Genomic DNA, 23,375 nt, shown 5'->3' with positions numbered 1-23,375 from the left:
TTCAAAGCCCACCTTGAGCATCATTCCAAAATCAGTTAAATTATTACAAGACTGTAAGCTAGAAGGCCTGAACTAATATAATTATAGTTATTGTGGAAAGGAGGTGATTGACACTAATGATATCATGGATGTAAAATTGATATGAATTGGCAACTAACTAGATGTGGCCAGTGAAGAAAAAGGAAACATTGAGTGTGATTTCAAGGTTTTGAGCTAGCTTATCTGGAAAGATGGCGATACCATTAATCAAAAAAGAGATGTTTCAGTGAGAGCCAAATTTGGAGGTATGTTGATGAGTGTAATTTTGTATTTGTTGAATTTGAAGTATCAATAGAACACTTAGGGAGTGTATCTACAGGAGGCAGTTGTAAATATGTGACAAGCTCTGGGGATAAAGTAGTATACACACACACACACACACACACACACAGAAATACATACATACATACATACGTATACATGACAGAGAGAAATACATAAATATGTGTATTTTTATATGGATTATCTTCATTTAGACATAATCGATAACTTGGAAGTGGTGAGATAGATAAGGCAGATGATGTAGAAAGAAGACAGTAAAGATAAGGGGAGGACTTTCGAACCATATTGAAGAGTTTGGTGATAGATGAGTAGGTATGGACAGTAGGCAAAGTGAAGGAAGCAGGATGAGAATTATGAGAATTTCTCAAAATCTAATGGAATTTTCTATGCTGGTGCTGGCATAGTTTTCTTCATACAGTAGTTAATTAATTAATGTTTATTAAATTGCCTTGAGAATAGAATAGTAAGAATGATGTCAACAGTTAACAATATCAAATGTTGCAAAGAAATAAAGAAGGTTGAGTAATGAATTAGACTTGGAAATAAAGATGTTAATAGTCACCTTGGAGAAAGCAAATTCAGTATGGTTACAGTATGGAAGCCAGATTGAAAATAGTTAAGAAGACAGTAAGTAGTAAAGAAGTGGGAGTTGTAAGCAAATACTAGGCTTTGTAGAAGTTCAGAATGGAAGGGAGAAGAGAGGTAGAACAAGATCTTAGTAGACCACAGGCTAAGGAGGTGACAAGGTCAAGGAAAACTTTTTTTGGTCTCAATTCTCCATAAACTATAGTGGTACTCTATAACCTCCTGGATCACATGCAAATTATTCTTTCTGGCATTTGAAATCATTCACAGCCAGGCCCCAATCTACTTTTCCAGCCCTATCATAATTTTGTCTCTTTCATGTGCTATATATACAGACCTATAAAATTGCTGTTTCCCTCTTTCTATGTTTTTGTATTGGCTTTGCCTGAAATGTACTTCCTCTTCATCTCTACCTCTTAGAATCCCCAAGACTCAACTCAAACTCTACCTTAACTCAATCTATGGAGACGTGTTTCCCCAACTGTAAAATTGCAGAGCCTCTGAGGTCCTTTGAAGTTCTAAATTGATAAGCCTTCTACATTTGCATTTCCTGATTCTCCCACTGCTGATGCCATCACTTTGTATCTACTTTGCTTCTTTTTAATCATACTTGCAACCTAGGGCTCATGCCTGTTGCATTCTTACAGGACTCTCTCTTCCTCAGTGGAAAGAATACTTGAGCTCCACATCTCCATGAGTTAGTGGTGTTGACAAGAACTTGGGAAGGGAGAGATGTCTTCTGGCTTGATGAAAGGATAGTCTCTCTTCAAGAAGAGGCCCCAGAAGTGATATCTGGAGAATAAAATTAAGGGGTGAGAGAGGATTATGCTAGGAGAAGGAGAAAGGGAGAGGTAGAATGGAGTACATTATCTCACACAAAATATACTAGAAAAGGTTCTTACAGTGGAGGGGAAACAGGGGAAGGTGAGAGGAAATGAGGGAATCTTATTCTCATAGGATTTGGCTTAAGGAGGGAATAACATACACACTCAATTGGGTATGGAAATCTGTCTTACCCTACAGGAAAATAGGGGAGGAAGGGGACAAGAGAGCAGGGGGATGATAGAGAAAAGGGTAGATTGGGAAAGGGGTAATCAGAAGGAAGTACTTCTGAGGAGGGACAGGGTTAAAAGAAAGACTAGAATAAATGGGGGGGCAGGACAGTATTAAGGGAAATAGAATTAGTTTTTCACAACATGTCTACTATGGAAGTGTTTTGCATAACTGCACATGTATGGCCTGTATTGAGTTGCTTGCCTTTTCAAAGAGGGTGGATGGGGTGGGAGGAAGGGTGAAAATTTGGAACCCAAAGTTTTAAAAGCACATGTTTAAAAAAAATGTTTCTGCTTTGCAGCTGGGAAATAAGAAATACAGGAAATGAGGTACAGAAATCTATCCTGCCCTACAGGGAAATAGAAGGGGAAGAGGATAGGGGAAGGGGGGGGAGAGATAGAAGGGAGGGCAGACTAGGTGAAGGGGTATTCAGAATGCATGCCATCTTGGGGTGGGGGGAGGGACAAGATGGGGTGAAAATTTGAAATTCTAAATCTTATGGAAGTAAATGTTAAAAACTAAAAATAAATAAATTTACATTAAAAAAAGAGTAAAAAAAAGAGGCCTCAGGAAGAAGAAAAAAACTGTGAAGCAGCTAACATGTGGAGAAGCTGGTACCTCTATATGTCCCCGATTTTCAGGTTGCCAAGTTAGAGACTTCAGGTGATTTTCTCTTGGTTGAGATGGAGGATTCTCTCTTGGGTAAACTGATATGTCTCATTTCCAGTGATAATAAATCCTTGTTGATTTGACTAGTGGAAGAACTCATTCATTTTATGTATTATCTAGTATGTTGTGATTTTTAAATCTTTCTGGTTTCTGTTTGTCATTGACTTGCATAAATGAGTTTATTCGCCATTTGTGACCATCTTTGTGTAACCAATATTTAGTGGGAAGAGAGTCAAGTCTTTGGATATAGCTGAGAGAACTCATTCCCCATTAAAGGATAATGACTAGAAAAATGGTTTGGATTTAAAAATCCTTTCACCTACACTAGTAACACTTGGGTACAGGAAGGGCAGATAGTAATAATTCTAGGCTGGTATTTCCTCTCTAAAGAGAACAAAGATTTCTGGCCAAAATTTCTGTTTTCCTCCAGATAGGAATCAAATCAATCCTTTTCCCTGGGGATGAGTGGGCTAGATTTGAGAGATATCTATTCATACTTACCTCTGAGCCACATTTAGACAAACTTGTATTGATATACATATGTTCTATATCAGTAACACACATATTCATACATACATACATACACATATATGTATATGAGAGGCAGCATTGCATAATGCATGAAGAACTGGTATTGGCATCAAGATGATGAAGGTCCAGGTAATTCCTCCTGTGAAAGCATTCTAACTGTGTTCTAGGCTGCTTTCTAGGACTACAAATTGCAGAGAAGGTATTGATCTGTATTGGCAGAGTGAACTTCCTTACTGGTGGTGTCAAGTTCAAATAGAAATGGATCCCTATGGACTTCATATTGGCTTATTGAGCCACAAATTAACATTATTTATGTTTTCATTTTTAATTCAGCTGTATCTTCCCATTTTTTCTTTCTTTTAGTTTAATACTTATATAGTGAACAGTAGCCATTATTTTTGAAAAAAAAATACTCAGAGAGTTCCCAAGAGATTAGAGGTGAGCAAATGTTTCAATTCTTCAAAGATGGTGGGAAATTAGAAACTATATTGTAGAGAGTATGTTATGTATAGTAGAAGGAGTACTGTCCTAGGAATTAGAAGTCCAGAGTTCAAGTCTTGGTTCCACTTCTAACTCCTATGGTGATCCTAGTTATGTTGCTTTAATTTTAGGGGGCTTGGTTTCCTCATCTTTAAAATGAGGAAGTTGGACTAAGATTTAAGATATCTTCAGCCTAGTAAACTTGATCTCTGTCTCTAACAAAATACTAGAATGGATTATTTTTTAAAAAGATGATTTTTTGAGCACTCAGAAAATAAAATGATGGCTAGTAGGAGAATCAGTAGGAAGTCATGTCAAAATAATGTTATTTCTCTTTTTGGAAGGGTTATTTGACTGGCAGATTAGGGGAATATAATAGAAATATTAAATCTTGATATCATTTGACAATCAAATCTGATGTCACTTGACAAAATGATATCTTTATTGAAAAATAGAGAAATACAGACTAAGTCATGGTAGAATTAAGTAAATTCATAGCTGGTTGAATGAATAAAATAATGTTGATTAAGAAATCAGTGTAAACTTAGTGGTTGATTTGGTTTAAAGGCCACAATACTCTGTCTTTGACCTTGTCATGGTTAATATTTTTCAGTGACTTAGTCAAAGACTTATCAAATAACTACAACTACTATTAACAATAACAATTAACATGTATAAAGCACTTTAAGGTTTTCAAAGTGCTCTATAAATACCTTATTCTATCTTCACAAAAACACATCCAGCACTTTATTCTTTGTGTTGTCTAATTGCATCTACTATGTCACTTAACTACCATGTCATGTGACAAAATTGAGATTAAAAATATCTTGATTGTGTTGGAATGATTAGCCAAAATAAAGAAGGTGAAATTTAATAGGTATAAAGCAAATCTCAGAGTTTAGGTTTGCAAAAGTTAATTTTGTAAGCATATGATGAAGGAGACCTGAATTGTGAAGAAAAGATCTAAGGGTATTTGTTGGTCACAAGCTCAGTCAATATTTAGCAGTAAGAAGAAATTGCTAAAAAAAAAAATGAGGTCATAGGCTGTGCAAATAGAAGAATAATATTCAGATCATTTAGTCAGTCCACCAACAAGTATGTGCCAGACATTGTGCTAAATAGTGAGGAAACAAAGAAAGGCGAAAACAGTCAAAGGAAGTAATAATTACACTGTAGTTTTGCACTGGCCAGATCAACTGGAGTTTATATTTTATTCTGTGTCTTGCATTTTAACTGGAAGATGAACAAACTAGAGTCCATTCATAACATGGTGGCCAGTGAGAAGATAGGTCTGGAAATTATGAAAAACCCAGGTGGAAAGGACTTATATGGGAATAGTATAACTATCTTTAAGTCTTTGAACTAGGTAAAAGAGACCATTCTGTGCCTCATTTCTTATCTAGCCTTATTCACTGAATGGGCATTGCTACCATCAAATTGAGACCTGTTAAAGACTTTAGCTTTAAAAGGCCAAGGCCTCCCTCCCACTGCATTTAGGACTATTTTCAGCCATCCTGATCTATATCTTGCCATTGGACCCAGTTGTAGCCAGAGGTGAAAGTCAGGCTGGTGACTTTGCACAGCCCTGCTTCACTTAAATCCAATTCACTTGCATGTCATGGCATCACCTCCCTGATGTCATGGTCCTCTTAGAGAATGAAGAAGAAACAACAGCAACTGTTCATTGGATGCTTTGAGTCTTTGGGATATTATACCTGGGGCTCACTTCTGTCACACTTAGGACCCCATATTAGCTAGCTCGTGTTTAAGGTACTATGTGGATCCATCCCTACTATAATGATAGATCATGAACTCCCACTGATGTGTTTATGTTTTCTTTAGGCATCTAGAGGATGTGATTAATTAAAAGTGAGAGATTTACCCACAAATGTGTGAGAATTGGTGAGAATGAATAGGCATAGTGATCACACTTGAGAGAATATGTATGGAGAGATAACTCAGACCTCTCAATATTTTCTGGGGATGTCATTATGCTGTCCCTACTAGGCTTATTTCTTGGTGAATGTAGTATCTCTTTTGTGCTGTTAAGGTGATGGATGGCTGGGCACATAGTCTTTTCTGGTGCCATGGTGATCCCTGAGTACATAGTATTTGCTGATGCATTGCTCTGCTGATCTCAGATGGTATCTCTGGTCCCATTTTTATGAAGATAGTTACTCTAGTGGTTCCTCATGTAGCTTTGGTACTGCTGATAAAGCCAGTGGTCTCCACTGGGAGCTGTTCCTTGCTGTATCTTCAGAGTTAGTCAAGCCACCCAGGCTTCAGTCTGCTAGAATATACTGACTAGAACTTCACCTGCTAAAAGAAGAACTGATAGCTCTATAGTCATAGACACCACATGTGGACAGCAAAAGAAAGGTATTGCCTCTATGCCAAGAACACATCTTTCTTTTCAGACTCTTATGCTTGGATAGACCTCTGGTACAGATAATTCTCTTGCTTAGGGTTAGATACTCTTAGGTACTCCTAAGATCTTTTCTGATTTAGCATGCTAATGAATTTGAGCCACAGCAAAAGGTAAGCTAAGGAGACAGTAACACCTAGCCCACGTTCCTGTCTTTATTATGTCATTTGTAAGTAGCAAACCTGGTTGCTTCATCTTGTCCAGTTAAAAACCTCAGGCTTCCTACCGCTATAATGTATTTGACTTGTGAAAAATAAATTAACTATGTGGACAGCAGAAATTGCTGACATTAAAAATGCATTCTTAAGATAAGTATAATTAAAAAGTGTTTTAGCAAATTCCTCAACTTCCTGTATTGCACTTCACACAGTTGCCTCTCTTGTCTGCTCCTAGTTCTATCTTTGCCAATGCATAGAAGTCACAAATTTGGACTTAACATAAGAAGAGACACTTCCTCAGATTTACTCTAAGTGTTTAAGCAGAGTCAGGACAAATAAACTTCAAGGATTCTCTACAGTTGTAATGAGGATGGAATCTAGACCCCAAAAAAGAAAAAACCTGGACTTTCCCAGATGACCAAATCTCTGGTATTCCCCAAGAGGCTATAATCTCATCAACTGGCCTTTCATTGTAGCAACACCCAATCCCTTAACCTAGCCTGGCCCTCCATTGTTTTACCTGCCTATGGCTCCAGGCTATTTCCCACCCTTAATCCTAGCTAGGCTCCATTCTCCCTTGGCCACATGGTCCAGGTCCCTGGAGTTCTATTACCTCATAGACTACTTGGCCACTGCTAGATTCCTCCCATAGTCTTTCTGTATATAAGGTCCCTCTTGTCTCCATTAAGATGCTTGGATTCTTATAATCTAGCCACTGCTCAGATTTTTACAATCTAACCAATAGCTCACAGGTACTCAAATTCCTTAAGCATCTGGCTAATATGGTGGATCTTTAATAAACCTTGTCTTTGGCTGAAAGAAGGCTTGGGTCGAATTCTTTTGGACAGAACCCGCAAATTGTGATCTTGGGGTCCCAGCACCCCTAAACCTCTAGACCTCATCAGTTATATTCCAGGATTTGGATGGGAGGTTATTTAGGCTAAATAACATCCAAAGTCTCTTTTGCATAAGCACAGTGATGGTCTATGTGTCTTTCTAGGATTTTTTCCCTTCCTATTTCCTCATTCTCTACTAGGTGGAAACAGCCTCTGAAGAAAAGGGCTGATAATGAGATTGGATTTAACATTCTCCTCAATCTTGTTCAGACCCCAGCCCACTAGGGAAGCCCATTGTGTTCTATTCAGACTTAGGTGGGGGGGGTTGGGTCCTTTATCTAGATTGCTTAAAGTTGGGGGTGGTCTGGGAGTAAGCATGACATAATCAAAGTAACATCCCAGAAGCCCCTCATTATAATATTCATTCTTCTCATTAATTGTTAACCAATCAGAGTTGATTGCCCTGTCTGGAACACCTACTCTTCCAAAGGCATATAAACCTCAAGAAGCCACCATGATCCATCTATGAGAGATGGCCAAATGACCATCTTTTTATTAATTATTAGCTAGCCATAATTAATAAAATGATTAACTATCCAGAAATTGTCTCTGGAACTTTTCATTCATCACCTTGATATACTGCCAATTAAGGTATAGAACAAAGGTGACCTCATTGATGGAGGGAATATCCATGTGGATGAAAATACAGATCTTTAAACTATTTAAGCATAATTTGTCTGGGAAAAAAAAAGCATAGCAAAGATTGAACTCATATTATGTACTTCATAGACGATAGAGTATTAAAGTATGCATAGAACTCTTGATATTTTCCTGATGCAAGTGCTACTCCTGCTTTTCCAGTAATCTTCAAAACCTCTTTCACTGCTCACTTAATTAACTGAGTAACTATTTATACATTTGTAAACCTAATATTGAGAAAAAAGCCAAGATAAATGCCTAACTGTATCCTGACAACAATAAATTAGGTAAATTAGAACAGCAAGCATGTTTTGTTTCAGGAATCAGAAAGATTACCATGGAGTAGATATCAAATGAAGACTCCCATTAATTTGGAGTCTTGTAATACTACACCCTCCTCAAATGAAGAATTAAAGAAAAATTCAACTCTGTGCAATTGCTAGGGAATGTGTGGGGAACAGGATGAAGAGAGGCATAGGAAGTAATAGGAGTGACAAAATAATATGCTAATTTCTGCTATATACTTGGTATACATCTCCATTAAAAACAGAGGCTACACATACTTGAAGGTAACATTTAGGCCTATATGTTTGATTTTAAAGTGACCTTTAGTGTCATCCTTAGTAATGGGTGGGAGGAACTGGAATTGACGGGGCTAACAAGTAGGCACTTTTGGGCTTCACTCAGGACATTTGAGAATAGTTGATAAAATGATGAAGAATTGCTCTTCAGCTTAGATGGAAGCCCTCTCTCACTCAAAACAAAGACTATTGCAAGTCATGTCATCATCTCCCTGATGTCATGGTCCTCTCTGAGAATGAAGGACAAACACAACAAGAAATTCTGGTAAGAAAGACATGCTGGTTATTATCGATCAGAGGCTCTTAACCTGGGGTATGTAAACTTAATTTCAAAAAAATATTTTGATAACTGTATTGCCATAGGATTTTTGATTGTCATATGCTTCCTAGAAGCAATGATACTACTGTTTAATTACTGTTCCCAGAACAAGAAGTTGATTAGTCTGGGAAGGGGTTAGATACAGAACAGAAGACAAAAAATCTGGGTAAGACTGGCTTTCTTGGTGGATGACAGGACAGGACAACTTAGCTCCAAGACTATGTTCCAAACTAAAGTCAATCAATTCCTTCAGGAAAGGTAGACATGATTTCTTCATGGTCTAGTCTGGAGGATGCTGCTTCATGTAGAGAGATAGGAATCAACAGCAGGGCAAATGGCAAGTTACTCATGGTTGATGACTGGGTAAATAACAGATGTAATTGTTACAGGCCAAAGATTCTTTAACTGTAAGTTAGAGATTAATTGGTGACTGTTAGTGGAGGGTAGTTTCCTCATAAATCCTTATATAGATGAAATCACAAGTCTGGGCCCCTCCCTGCTAGAAAACAAACAAACAAACAAAAAACCCAAACATAACAGAACCAACCTCCCCACACTGGTTTTCAGTGAGGATCAAATGAGATGATATATTAATATATAAAACACTTTGAAGACCTTAAAATGCTATGTAACAATAATAACTATTACAATGGTTATTATTATTATTGAAGCAGATCAGAATCAACTTTGTGACTGATAAAACTCTATAGGGGATGATGTCTTTTTGAAAGTATCAGGAATACAGTCCCCTTAAGTTTTTAAAAGGGTCCTTCTTTGAGGGAGGGGAAAGATTCTTTTTTTTTTTCAAGCTTTCAAGCATATCAATTTATTTTTTAATTATTTTGAATTATCAACAATCACTTCCATAAGCTTTTGAGTTTTAAATTTTTCTCCCCTTCCCTCCCCATCTCCCTCCTCAAGACAGTGCACAATCTGATACAGGCTATACATATATGTTCCTATTGAACATATTTTCACATTAGTGATATTGTAAGGAAGAATTAGAACCAATAGGAGGAACCACCAGAAAGAGGAAACAAAACACAACAGAAGAAAAAAAATAGCAAATAGTATGCTTTGATCTTCATTCAAACTCCATAGTTCTTTCTTCTTTGTGGATAGCATTTCCCACCATGAGGCCTTTGGAGATGTCTTAGATCCTTGTATTGTTGAGAAGGATTAACTCTATCAATATTAGTCATCGCACAACATGGCTGTTACTGTGTGCAATGTTCTCTTGGTTCTGCTCACTTCACTCAGCATCAGACCATACAAGTCTTTCCAAGTTTTTCTTAAGTCAGACTGTTCATCATTTCTTATAGCACAATAGTATTGCATTACATGAGGGGAAGGATTCTAAGGGAGATCTGACATAAATTTTCTCTTCTGACTTATGTAATGTATTGTTGTTAGGATTTACTTATGTTGATATTTTTCTATGGAAGGAAATAATATCCCTAAAAATAATAGTGGAAATTTTAATGATGAGATGAGAAAAGAGAACCTCCACACACCGCTGACCAATTATGCTTCTCAGGATCCTGGTATGCTAACCATATGTCAACCCTCTTTTGGGTGGATGGGGTTAATAGAGGCAGCTAGTCTATAGAACACCACACCTGAAGTCAGAAAGACCTGAGTTTAAATCTAACTTCAGACACTTACTACCAGTGTGATCCTGGGCAAGTCTCTTAACCTCTGTTTGCATCAGTTTCTTCAACTGTAAAATGATGATAATAATAATACCTCCCATTGTGTGCTTAGTACAGTACCTGGCATATGGTAGGTGCCGTCTAAGTGCTTATCCCCTTCCCTTCCTCACAGAGATATTATGGAATAGAGCAAAGACTTTTCTCTGATTGGCAGTCAGAGGGGCCTGGGTTTGAGCTCTGTCACTTAATAGCAATATGACCTTGGGCAAGTCACCGAACCTCTCTCATCCTCAGTTTCTTCATCTGGTAAATGAGATTAGACTAGATGGCCTCTGAACTTTCTTCCACCATTAAACCTATGATCCTAGAAATCTCAATAAAAAAATAACCATTTGGCTGAGGCCATGTAAAGACAGACCCCTGAAATTCCACCTTCAGAAACTTCTGGCTCAGGTCTTTTATTGGACAATTAGTCTCATTAATTTTGGGCAAAATGAATAAATTACTTTGGTTCCTGAGTGAATTCCTTTTAAACAATGTAAAAGGTTAATACTTTCTAGACTGATGGCTTGATGAATATCTGAGATGCCTGTCTTCAACTTCCAAAGTAAAAATCCATTTCATAACATCTCTCAGTTATAGACACTAACTATACAATTAGAATTGTTATAAACTTTTAAAGTTTCATTTGCCATTTATGATGCAGGTACTCTAGGAAGAATATGGTGTGCTCCAGTAATGGATAAAGGATCCTTTTCCTCATAAGATCTTCTTTTGTGGACAGTTATTACTTGGTAAGGTTGTTTTCCACCAATCAATATCTATGTTGCATTGTCTGCCCTTGCACTTAATGCGCTTCTCATTGTTGTAGGAAAAGGACAGTGTGAGAAGTGGTTATTGAATGATTGAAAGGCCACTTGAAATACTTTGTATTCAAGAACACTTTCAGCAGGGGACCAAAAGAGACAGCTTGGTCCAAGTATAAGAGTGTTCATATCAAAGTGATGTTTAGGATTCAAGGATAAGTTTCCTGTCTTTTGTGCATTTTCCCTGAAGCAAGCATCATGGTAATGGAGAGGTGCTTAGTGCACTTGAGCTGTCCCCTCTCATTCAGCACCAGTATTCTTCTGGCAATATGTAGCTGTGAGTCATGGAACACTAAAATCTCTGAATTGAGAATCACTCAAAAAGTGATGGAGAGGTGGATAGTGGGCTTGAGCAAGTTCCAACACATCGCCAATGAGGTGCTACGCAGGATTGTAGGATCATAGACTTAGAACAGTAAGGGAACTCAGAGGTGATCTTGTCTGGTGTCCCCTTCCTTTATTTTATAGGTTAGAAAACTGAAGCTGGTAGGGTTGATTGATTTGATCAAGGTTTACATGTTTACCAGGTTTACATGAAGATGTGGACAAAAGACTTGATAAAGGTCACCCAAATATATTTGTCAGAGTCAGGATTTGAAATCAGGTTCTCTGACTTTGGAATCAGTGCTTTGGAGTAAGTACTTCTGTAGAACAAACTCTGGAGATTAGGGGAAAAAAAGACGGATTGGTCACATAATGAGAATAAAGGATAAGAGATGGACAACCCATGTGTTCTATTAGTATGTACATTAAGTCAAGAAAATGATAGAAAGGCCCCAGCACATTAGGTGAAGTTCCTGTGGCAGAAATATGTGAAGACGTAGACTAGATTTGTAGAAGATGGGTGGGTGGGTGGGTGGGTGGGGTTGTATCACTGTAGAGATTAGCCGGGTATGTCTCAATTTCAGAACCACTGAAGTATCACACAAGTGGAGGAGTATGTTTGAGCTGCTGCCTCTGAACAGTTTGGAGTTTTGAAAGCACTTTCATTCCTGTGGCCATGCAAAAGTAGTCCCCCATGGTAAGCCTGAACTACTTGTTTTAGAGTGTTAAGGGTACAGTTTAAATTTACCCATTAAATCACCCCTGGGGAAGAAACACAAACAGAATTGGAGTGGGCCTTTTTTGCTCAGAAGTGAAGGAAATTTAGGGCAAAAAAAAAAGTAGGAGTAGGAAGCTTAGAGGGGGAGAAAGAGAGAGACAAATCACATGTTAGATAGAAAAGAGACAGATGGAAGGGAGATGGTGGGAAAGGGAGAGAGGCAGAATATTTTTTCTTTTAAGCCCATGCCTCTGCTTTTATTTGAGCATAGTAATTTGATCCATGCTTATACTCTGTGTCTGATTTATTATTGATTTCATCATGAGTGCCCAGGTACATTGGCTTTTACCCATTTGTCCCTGAGCTAGTGAAACTACCATCCACACAATGACTGCACTAGTTGACCCTGTTAGCACTTTTAACTCCCAACTTAAACATCTCCTTTCTCTAGTTATTTTTAGATTTATTGTTGTATGGAATGTGTATGTTACATAGCACTGTGATACCTATGGAATGTTCTGCTCTGGGCATATCAATCATTATAATAGCATCTCTAGGTGAAATAAGGAGCAGAGAGGACAGAATGAAATGGGCACAGAGAATGGAATACAAGATGTGGGCAAAAGGGAATGACAGAAAGGGGAGAAATGTGAGTGGAAAAAGAATAGAGGAATTAGGATCGGGAATGAGAAAAGAGACTGAAGAAATGAAGGCATAGGTTTCCAAGAGAATAGAAAAACTAAAGGTGAAAATTAAAAATCAAAGACCATAGAGAAATTAAGGTTAGAAAACACAATCAAGAAAAAAATATTATTGAAAAAATAAGTGAGGTACCTGGATTAGTGTATGCTTAGTATAGAATAATGAATAGTTCTGTACTTGCTTTTAAAATGTATAGAATTGCAATATCTTGTTGGTTTTATTTAATATGTATAGTAAGAATTAAAGAAAAAGTTTATGCCATATTCTCCAATGCAGAATATTAGGGAATTAAGGAAAAATGTGCAGTAGGTGTTAGGCCACTTCTCCCTTTCCCTTCTCTACCACTGAATAACTTAAATGCCTGCAGACCCTTAGAAGTGCACACAGTACCTTGGGACGAGCTTGGTACCTAGGAACTATTGTTGGTAGCTTGGGTTAGTTTGAATACTCTACCCAATGTTTAGATTAAAGATTATCTTCAGTCACCATCTACTTGGTTTAGGAATTTTCCTTGGGTAATTTATTTCAATAAATAATTATGAAATAAATGTCTATGATGAATGAAGCACTGTGTTCTTTGGGACAATAAAAGAAATGAAAGAAAAGAAAAGAAATGAAAAAGAAATAAAAGAAAAGAAGCTTATGTTCTACTGGAGGGTAATAATAAATAAATAAGTAAATAAGTAACATAAGATAAAAAGATAATAATAAATAAATAAGTAAATGAGTAAATAAGTAAATGTTATCTGTGGCTAAGCAACCTTATTTCTGAGCTTATATAAAGGCTGCATTCAGCCTCAGAGGCTTCTCAGAAATCATACCTTTCACTCATGTTGCCATCCAGTTTCATTTGGGAACCTCAGATTTTGACTCTTTTGCCCTTACTCACAATTTCCCTTTATAGTCTCAGACTATTAGCTCATGCTCCCCGTGTTGTTGTTCAGCTGTTTTTCAGTTGCTTCTAACTCTTTGTGACCCTTTTGGGGATTTTCTTGGCAAAGACACTGGAGTGATTTGCCTTTTCTTTCTCCAGATCATTTTACACTTGAAGAACTGAGACAAACTGTTAAGTGACTTGCCCAGAGTCACACAGCTAGTGACTTATGAAGATGAGTCTTCCTGATCCCAGGCCCAGTGCTCTATCCAATGGGCCACCTAGTTGCAAAAGCATGTCCTTGGCTTCCATGTTAAATCCTCAATTTACAACATATTTTGGATGCAAGACACACATTTCACCCCACAGTAAATGCAAAATATGATAAGGGTCACAAAGCCCTTAATTCCTTACCTCTCCAATGAGTGTCACTTTCCCCCTAGGGCCCAGTAGACTCCTCTAGAGTCCAGACTCATAGTAGCACCCTGTGATTAGTCAACTCCAGGGAGACAGACAGAGATGCTTGTTCATCTTTTGGTAAACTAATTACTTCTATAGTCCTAAAGAATCAGAAGACAACCCCAAAGATTTGGAACTTCCTCCAAAGAAATGTGGCACTTAGGGTTAGTATAGAGGTGAACCCCTTCCCATTGAATCCACACTGTCCACATAAATCATGATGAAAGGCTATCACTGGGTTTGCCCTCCCACATTGAGTCTGGTTCCTTGCTGCTCTTCCAGCTGGAGGTTATCAAGTTTACACTTCTACTCTTCAAGTTTCTAATGCTACCTAGACATTTCTCCTTCTCTTTCTAGAAGACTGGGTCCTGAAACTCTTGGCTCTTCTCCATAATGCTGGGCTTCAGAAACTCTCATTCACTCCCCCTGCTGCCACATCTTTGGCTTGGGTAGATCCCATATTCATCTCTACCAGTTTTAGGCTGAAATGTGGTATTGCTGCTTCTTCACAGCTGATATTTCTGAAATGGCCATGGGGGGTCCCTGGGAGGCTATGATGAAGCAACGACTTCAATGCCCAGGGACCAAAGTGGGCTCTTAGACTTTTGGCCTCTGGTCAGTGCTTGGCTAGCTCTGGATCTCTCCTACTCTCTTGCACAGCTAAGTGTCTTCTTTTATAGATCCAAGTTCTAACTTTTAGGTTGTATCTACAATGTACTGATCTAATCTAATCAACCCTAGTCAAAGCCAAGATATGAACAGTTGCTACAGGTTTTTATTCCAATTGAGGAGCAAATGAATAGATCTTAGTCTTCCCCTCCTCAGATGTGAGATTATCTTTTATTTACTCTGTATATATCTTGTATGGACCTAGTTATTTTTATATTATCTCTCCCATCTTAGAATGCAAGGTCCATGAGGGCAAGAACTAGTTTATCCCTCCTCCCTTTCTTTGTATCCTCAGGGCATGGCACAGTGCCTGGCAGATAGTAAGAACCTAATAAATATTTGTTGACTAGTGACTGACTGACTGTGTGACTTCATTCTTGACCATATGAGGTTGTCAAGATTTATTCCTGGCCTGAGTACTGTATAAATATCATGAAGTACTATAAATATAATTACTATAATATGAAATACCAAAATTTAAAGTAATCTAAGTAGGGAAAGAGCATTACCAATTTGTGAGGAGGTGGGGTATGGAATAGTTTCCTGGAATACTTGATAAAAATGAGCTGAGTCCTTAAAGAAAATAAAGATTTTTGAGAGGCAGAGTTGAAGATGGATTTGGATTCTAGCCAGAGTCCCCAGCCTGTGCAAAGGTGGAGAGACAGTAGATGAAATGTTATGCTTTAGGCATAGCTGGTAGTTCAATTTGGCTAGAATGACAAGTACATGAAGGGAGAATAATGTCAAATAAGGTTGGGAAAGCAGGTTGTAGAATACTGTGAGGCTCACGAATTTACACTTTACCCTAGAGGCAATAGGGAGCCACTGAAGATTTCTGAACAAGAGAGTGAGAGGTTCCTGGCACATAATAATAAATGCTTGTTCCCCTCCCCTGCTCCTCTCTCCTTCCTTCCTTTCCCTTCTCTTCACCTTCCCCTTTTCCTTCCTTCTTTCCTTCCTTCTTTCCTTCCTTCCTTCCTTTCTTCCTTCCTTCCTTCCTTCCTTCCTTCCTTCCTTCCTTCCTTCCTTCCTTCCTTCCTTCCTTCCTTCCTTCCTTCCTTCTTTCCTTTTCTTTCTCTTCTTAAAAGCAAATTATTTGGAAAAATTAAATTTAACTTATCATTTATTTTTTTCTTTCTATCTGACAATATCATTATTGTCTGTGGTAGATTCTATAACATCCAAAGAACCCCACAGTGAGACTGTATTTAATTCATAATGTGTAAAACCTAGAAGAATATTATGTGCTATAGTTTTAAAACAAACAAGATATACACTTCATTAATGCTTTAAATGATTCATTTTATGTGTCAAAAGTAAATTGTCATAAATGGAACTGAAATTAAGGAGTGAAATTATTGATGCACTGCCACATCCTCTCTTTTGGTGATATTTAACACTTGAAAGTATGGCTAATTATGAATGTTGCAGTTTTTTTTTAAAATAGAGCAGTTTTATAAACTTTTTGGATGGCAAAAGTGGATGAATATTCTTAAATCTCTACTTTTCCTTGTGGTAGAAGAGGAGGTCATAAATCACAGTCTTGGACCATGGAGGGGGGAGTGTGATAGGCATTCCATCAAGTTAGTCTATGGTACATTGGTGATGGAAGGAAAAAAGGGGAGAGGGAGATAGAGGGGAGTAAGCATGAGTGACTATTAAAATATGAGCAAAGCCAGGTTGAAAAGGGCTTTGTTCAAGAGAAGCAGTTAAAAATGGACAGAATACAGAAAGTCTAGGATGGAAAACCAAGGTCATGAGATGGAATAGTTGGAAGCAGCTGAAGGTAAGTCAGTCATGCTAAAGACAAACGGTTGAGTGACAAGATGTCTTTTTCAATCAATCAGCAAACAAGTATATATTAAGCACCTACCATGTGCCAGGCATTATACTAGGTGATGGAGATACAGATATAATGGATGAAGCAGTTCCTATTTGCAAAGAGGACTTGTTTTTGAGATGATTATTACTTTTGCTTTTTAAAAGAGACATTCCTTACATAACCAGGGATTGGAACCTCTCTTTAATTACAACAGTTTATTTGATACTACATACGCATAAGCAATACTTTGACTATAATCACATTTTAAATAACATCATACTAAAATTATTTTTTTCAAAAACTAGATTAAAATACAAAATTTAATATCTTTTCTAGATTTCTCTAAATTTCTACTGTTCCTTTCCCTATTAATTTCCTTTGTTGAAAGTTTATCTTTATTTTTTCTTTTGTTCAAATCTGTGATTTAATCAGCACAGGGAATTCCTGGTGTGGAAATTTCCTCCACCATTGCAAATTAATAACTTGTCAGCAATTTACTACTCACTAAGTTCCCTAAATCCCTAAATGAACTCTTTTTTAAAAAAGATGCCTTAAGATCAAGTGAAATTGGACATATGGTGTTTAAGGTAGAAGGGGTGGGGACTAGGCCTGTGATTTATTGTTATAGTGAATTCCCATCTGAAGAAATACTACTAATGTAGGTCAGAACCTTCTCTTCACCCTAGAGTTTTAGAGAGTTGACTATGGCAGTAAGAAGTTCAATGACTTGCCCAGGACCACAAAGGCAGTAAATGTCAGAGGTAGAACTTGAATCCAGATCTCCCTGGTTCTAAGGTCAACTCTTTAGTCATTCTACCTCACTGCCCATTATAGTGCTTAAATCTACCACAAATCTCTAAGTAATTATAGATAATTATAGTAGATAGAAATATTATTTGTATAGCCAGAATCCTTCATTTTCATTTTCATGATCATGAGATTTATTTTTGTTCATATATCTTTGAAGCTATTGTTTTGATTTTCACATGGATAAATCAAATAGCAAAACTTTTAGAGAAATAGTGTTTTATCATAAAATTTGGGATTTGGGTCTAACGGTTGCTTAGACACACATAGAAATATATTTACTATCTTCTTACCTTTTGACTTTGAAAGTGGCATAACCGACCTGATCTTTTGAAAGGTAAAGAGAATGGAACAGCCCTCACAAATTATGGTAATATGAAGGATGAACTCACATCTGAGGTAATCTAATAGTTTTGCACAAAAAGCTCTCTTTAGCAATGGTATTTAAGTTTACTTTCTTTTAACAGTTAATTGCATTTGTAGTTAAAATTTACAAGTGATTTTTAGAAATATAGATGGTTTAATGAATTTGTATCTGTTCTAAAGGTAAATTTGATAAAAAGGAACTGATTTTTTTTTTGGTAAAATACAGTTTGTAAAAATCATTCTTTACTTTTTCAAACTTTAGTTGGATTAAGTAACTTCCTATAAGACAAGTTTCAGCAGATCAGCACAAAATTTTCTTAATTTCATTACAGCCTGTAAATTAAAATTAATGAGGCTGACACCCACAATTAACAATGAAAAATGCAGATTGTTATAATTACTTAAGCAATAACATTGCTTTACATAGAAGACTTAAGGTGCTCCACAAATTATTTACAAGTGTTACATAAAACACAAAAAAATGACAATTTCAATTTATTTTGTCAGTATAAAAAACCAAAATCCTTACTAAAACCTTTCTCATTTGGGAATCTCTCGCCATGCATAATTAAGCAAATTTGATTGCAATTAAGCCTGGCTTCTACAGTGGAGTTTTAATTAATGCAAATCTGGCATCTACATCTATAAGATTAATTTTAGTGAATTAAAAGAAAACAACAAAGCATATTTGAAAGTGTAGTTGTATTGTTGAAAGGACAAAATTTAAAAGCTGGTTATTTTTCAACCTTCCATGTGTATAGCCTTTGACTTAGGCTTTAAAGGAGGGATATTTTATTCAGATTTGTTGTTTTGTTTTTTACTGCCTTATTAAACTGGATTGTTAAAATTACACAAAGCTTCTTCAGGAAGATATCTTACAAATGTAAGTATGTATATGCACATTATATATATAGCTACATGTATAGATGAAACACACATATGTATATTTCTTGCTGAAAACGTCTTACCTAGTATCTAATATACCATATGAATATATTTCAAACATCCACAATTTTCTCATTGTGAAGATCTATAAATTCTATTTTGTGAATATGCTTTGAAAGTTGTATTAAAAACTTCTGGTTTCAACATCCATTTCAAATAACATTTCAACAGCCTTCTAAAACTGCCTAAATTGTTTTGTTGTATAGGAAATTCATTGTATTCAAATCTTCTTAAAGAGGGATATCAATTATGGGTTGCAATAGTATTTTCGTTGCAACAACATTTGTAATGAGATTTGATTTGTGATTTGGAGACTTCTGTCCCTCCACTCCAGATGCATAGTTTGAAAATGTTGATCTTACATAGTACGTAAACACACACACATATACTTCATCAAGAAATAATTTTCAGTATATTCTGATCACATCTACTGTTTTCAGTAATGCATGATACATTTTGAGGGATGGATCCAGGAAAGATCCAAAAGAATACCAAGATTGCAGAGTCAGGACACTTAAAACTGTATTTTGAGAAAGAGCTGATAATATTTAATAAGTCAAAGTGAAAATTTACTGGAGAATTTCTTTCCATTGTTTGAGGAACTATTATCAGAAAAGGGGAGAATCAGGGAAACAGATTTCAGCTCAATATATGGAAAAAGTCTCTATAATCACATAATCACAGCTATCTAATAGGGGATAGCTTTTTAAAAAAAATTATCATGATGTAGTAAACTCCCTGCTTCTGAATACAGTATTTTTTTTTGTATCTTATGTCATGCTATTTAATCTTTAAGGGTTGAATTTATGGATGAGGCAATGTGATGTAGTGAATGGAAGGCTGGCCTTGTAATCCAGAAGATGGGGTCAAGTCTTGTTCCATTTACATACTAACTCTTTAACTACAAGCAAATCTTTTGCCATAAGCAACTTTCTGAGGTCTTGTGTTGGGAAAGGTCTGCCATCAGTATTAATGTTTTCCCATATTAAGAGTTCCTCACACCAGGAAAAAAATATCAAAGAATTGAAGAATTTTAGTGTACGAAGGGACTTCCATGACCATAGTCAAATTCTTCCCTAAAAAGCAACCCCCTTTATAACATACATGATAAGAGTATATCCAACCTCTGCCAGAATCTTCCAATGAAAGGTGGAGGAACACTTTAACATTCTAGGTCAGCCCATTCTACTTTTTGGTAGCTCCAATTGTTAGAAAGTATTTCCTTACATCTCCAGTGGTTCTTTACCTGGGGTTCATGAACTTGTTTTAAAAATATTTTGGGGGGCAGCTAGGTGGTACAGTGGATAGAGCTTGGGCCCTGGAGTCAGGAGGACTGGAGTTCAAATGTGACCTCAGACACTTGATACTTATTAGCTGTATGATCCTGGGCAAGTCACTTAACCCCCATTGCCTCACCCCCCCAAAAAAGATTTTGAAAACTGTATTTCAATATAGTTGGCTTCTGTTGTAATCCTATATATTTTATTTTATGAATTGAAAAACATTATTCTAATAGGGGTTTTTTATGGGCTTCTCCAGATTGTCAAAGGAGTCCATGACACAAAGGAGGGTTAAGGACCTCTAATTTGGCCTAACTTTACCTTCTCACAATTTCTACCCCTTGTTCCTGGTTTTTCTTCAAGCAGAAAAAGTTTACTCCTTCTGCCACATGGTGACCACTCAGATCCCTAAACATGACTTACCCTGAGTCTTCTTTTCTACAGGTTAAACACCTACATATTTCAGCTGATCCTCATTTGATGAAAGCTCAAGGCCCTTTACCAACTTGGTTGCCTTCCTCTGGGTATTGCCTGGCTTATTAATGTCTTTCCTAAGTTGTTACACATAGAACACAATAAAATACTCCAAATATAGTATGACCAAGATAGAGAATCTAGATACTTTCAATTTATTCCTGAAATCTCTGCTTCTCAAAGCAGCCAAATGCTATATGAGTTTCTGGGGCTGCTACATCATTCTTCTGACTCACATTGAGCTTAAGGCCCATGAAAATTCTCACATTCTTTTCAGAGAAACTGCAGTCTAGCTAAGTCTTCATTGCATGATATTTGCAAAGTTGAATTTTTGAAGCCCAGGGTAAGATTTTGCATTTATCCCTGTTGAATTACATCTTATTAGGTTTAGTTCAATGCTTAAGCTTGTGGAAATCTTTTTGGATCCTGACTCTGTCATCGAATGTATTAACTATCCCTCTCATCTTAGGGTTATCAGGAAATTTGATAAGCATACTATCATCATCTTTTTAAAAATCACTGACAAAAATGTTAAATGGTACAAGGCAAAGCACAGTTCTGGGCTACTTTGCACTAGAGATCTTTCAAGTTAATTTTGAATAATTAAAAACTACATTTTCAGTACAGTCATTCAACTAATTCCAAATCCACATAACTATTTTGTAATTTTTTTCCATATCTCCCCATCTTTTCTACAAATAATATATCACACAATATACTTCTATACTGTGATACTTATGTTATCTAAAACACTTTATAAGATATTTATATAAAATATAAGTATAAAAACCCCATAGGAGGTATTTATATAAAATAAAACTTTATTATATACTATAAAATTACTTTATCAGATGCTTTGCTAAAATCTAGATGAACTCTATGTATAGTGTTACCTTGCTCTACCAACAAAATTAATCAATAAAATAACACTGTGAACAAGGGAAATGATTTTTTTTTTTTGCTATGGCCTGCTTTTGATAAAGCTATATGAGCTTCAAATAATCATTGTTTAATTTTCCAAATGTTCGCCAAGCATTTCTTTAATTCTCTGTTTTAGAATTTTCCAAAGAATCAAAATCAATATTACTGGTCTGTAGGTTCTATTATTTTCCCTCTTAAAAACAAATTAGGACAACTTTTGCCCTTCTGCAGTCCTGTGGTACCTCTTCTATTCTTCATGCTCTTTCAAATATCATTGATAGACTCAGCTGTCACATCCACCATTTTTTTTTTCAGTGTCCAAAGATGTAGTCCATCTGGGTCAGGTTACTTGAATTCATGAAGGACCACTAGGTACTCTATTACTACCTACTTATACTGGGCATCAACTCCTGTTAGACATTTATCTTCTGTCACTTCTATTACGAAGTTCATTCACCTTGGCAGAACCTTGGAAGAAATAAGAACTGAGCAGCTCTACTTTCTTTTGGTTGTCATTTATCATCATCACATTCATCACAAGAAGCAATTCTATCCCATCTTTTACTCTTCTCTTTCCCCTCAGTATAACTAAACTTCCCCCATGAAAAAAATGTATGGCATATGGTAGATTAAGTCAAGGTTTCCTTACCTCAATCCCAAGTGTAAGTCTAGGCTAAAGTAGTCACTTCTTTCCAAATTTCCCATCATTTCAGCCAGTAAGCAGTTCATCCTTGCTAGTAAGAATCACATCCAGAAAAGAAGGTCCCCTCATTGATCTCTCTACCTTTTGAAGGGTGAAATGATCACAAAGGCAAGTTGAGCAGTTATTAATTGCTCAGATTTTGGCAGAGAGTTCAAACAGGTCTGGCTAATCTAAGTATCCCACCACTTTTCTGTCATTCCTCTTTTTCAGGCTTGTGACCTGTTTCTCAAATTTCACATTTTTCCAGCTGGTTTGTAGTATATATTCTGATGACAAAATTGCCTCCAGTTTTAACTTCATTAGTCTTTATTCAAATGCTCTATGTAATCTTTTCTTATTTTTCTGCTTCCTAGATTTCATCGTTTGAGTATATATACATATATACACATATATACACATATATGTATATATATACACATATATACACATATATGTATATATACACACATACACATATACGTCCACAGTGTGTATATATATGTGTGTATATATATGTATGTATATATATATATACACACATATACACATACGTGCACACACATATATGGAGAGAGAGAGCATTACCTTCTTCTATGTCTGATGCCTTTTGAAATGTAACACCTCTATTACTATCCCCCTCCAACCTGCACTTACAGTTAAAGGGGGCTATTGCTCCTAAGATCCAGAGTCTAGCCTGAGGGTCTATATATAGCTCATAACAATATAGCTTGTGAGCCTCCACTGCTTTGGTTCCCATCAATAGTCAGCTAATAAATACAATTACCTCAAGTCAAAGATAATATAGAATAAGTAGCTACAAAATGCAGTCTTAGTGAGGAATACATATAGGGAATACATGTGGCCAATGCTAGTCACTTAATTTTCAAGGCAATAGGCAAATAATTATAAACAGCTTATGTAATATATACTCCATTCCTGGACTTTATCTTCATATTTCTGTATTTAGAGTCAAGGACCCCAAAACCAGATCTCATTCGCAGACACCATTGGAACCAGGTGTTCACTTTGCAAATTGGTTTTTCTCTCAGCATCATGACCTCAATGGGCAGGAGTACAGGGGTACAACTCATACCCCTGTGTTCTTTAGTTTCTTGCTCAAGATGTAGTAATCTTTGACTATATTTTCTAGATTCCTT

Source organism: Phascolarctos cinereus, unplaced genomic scaffold, assembly GCF_003287225.1.
Source record: "Phascolarctos cinereus isolate Bilbo 61053 unplaced genomic scaffold, phaCin_HiC Scaffold_7;HRSCAF=346, whole genome shotgun sequence".
In the NCBI taxonomy this organism is placed as follows: domain Eukaryota; kingdom Metazoa; phylum Chordata; class Mammalia; order Diprotodontia; family Phascolarctidae; genus Phascolarctos; species Phascolarctos cinereus.
The sequence above is the reverse complement of the archived record's forward strand: the minus strand, read 5'-3'. Positions refer to the sequence as shown.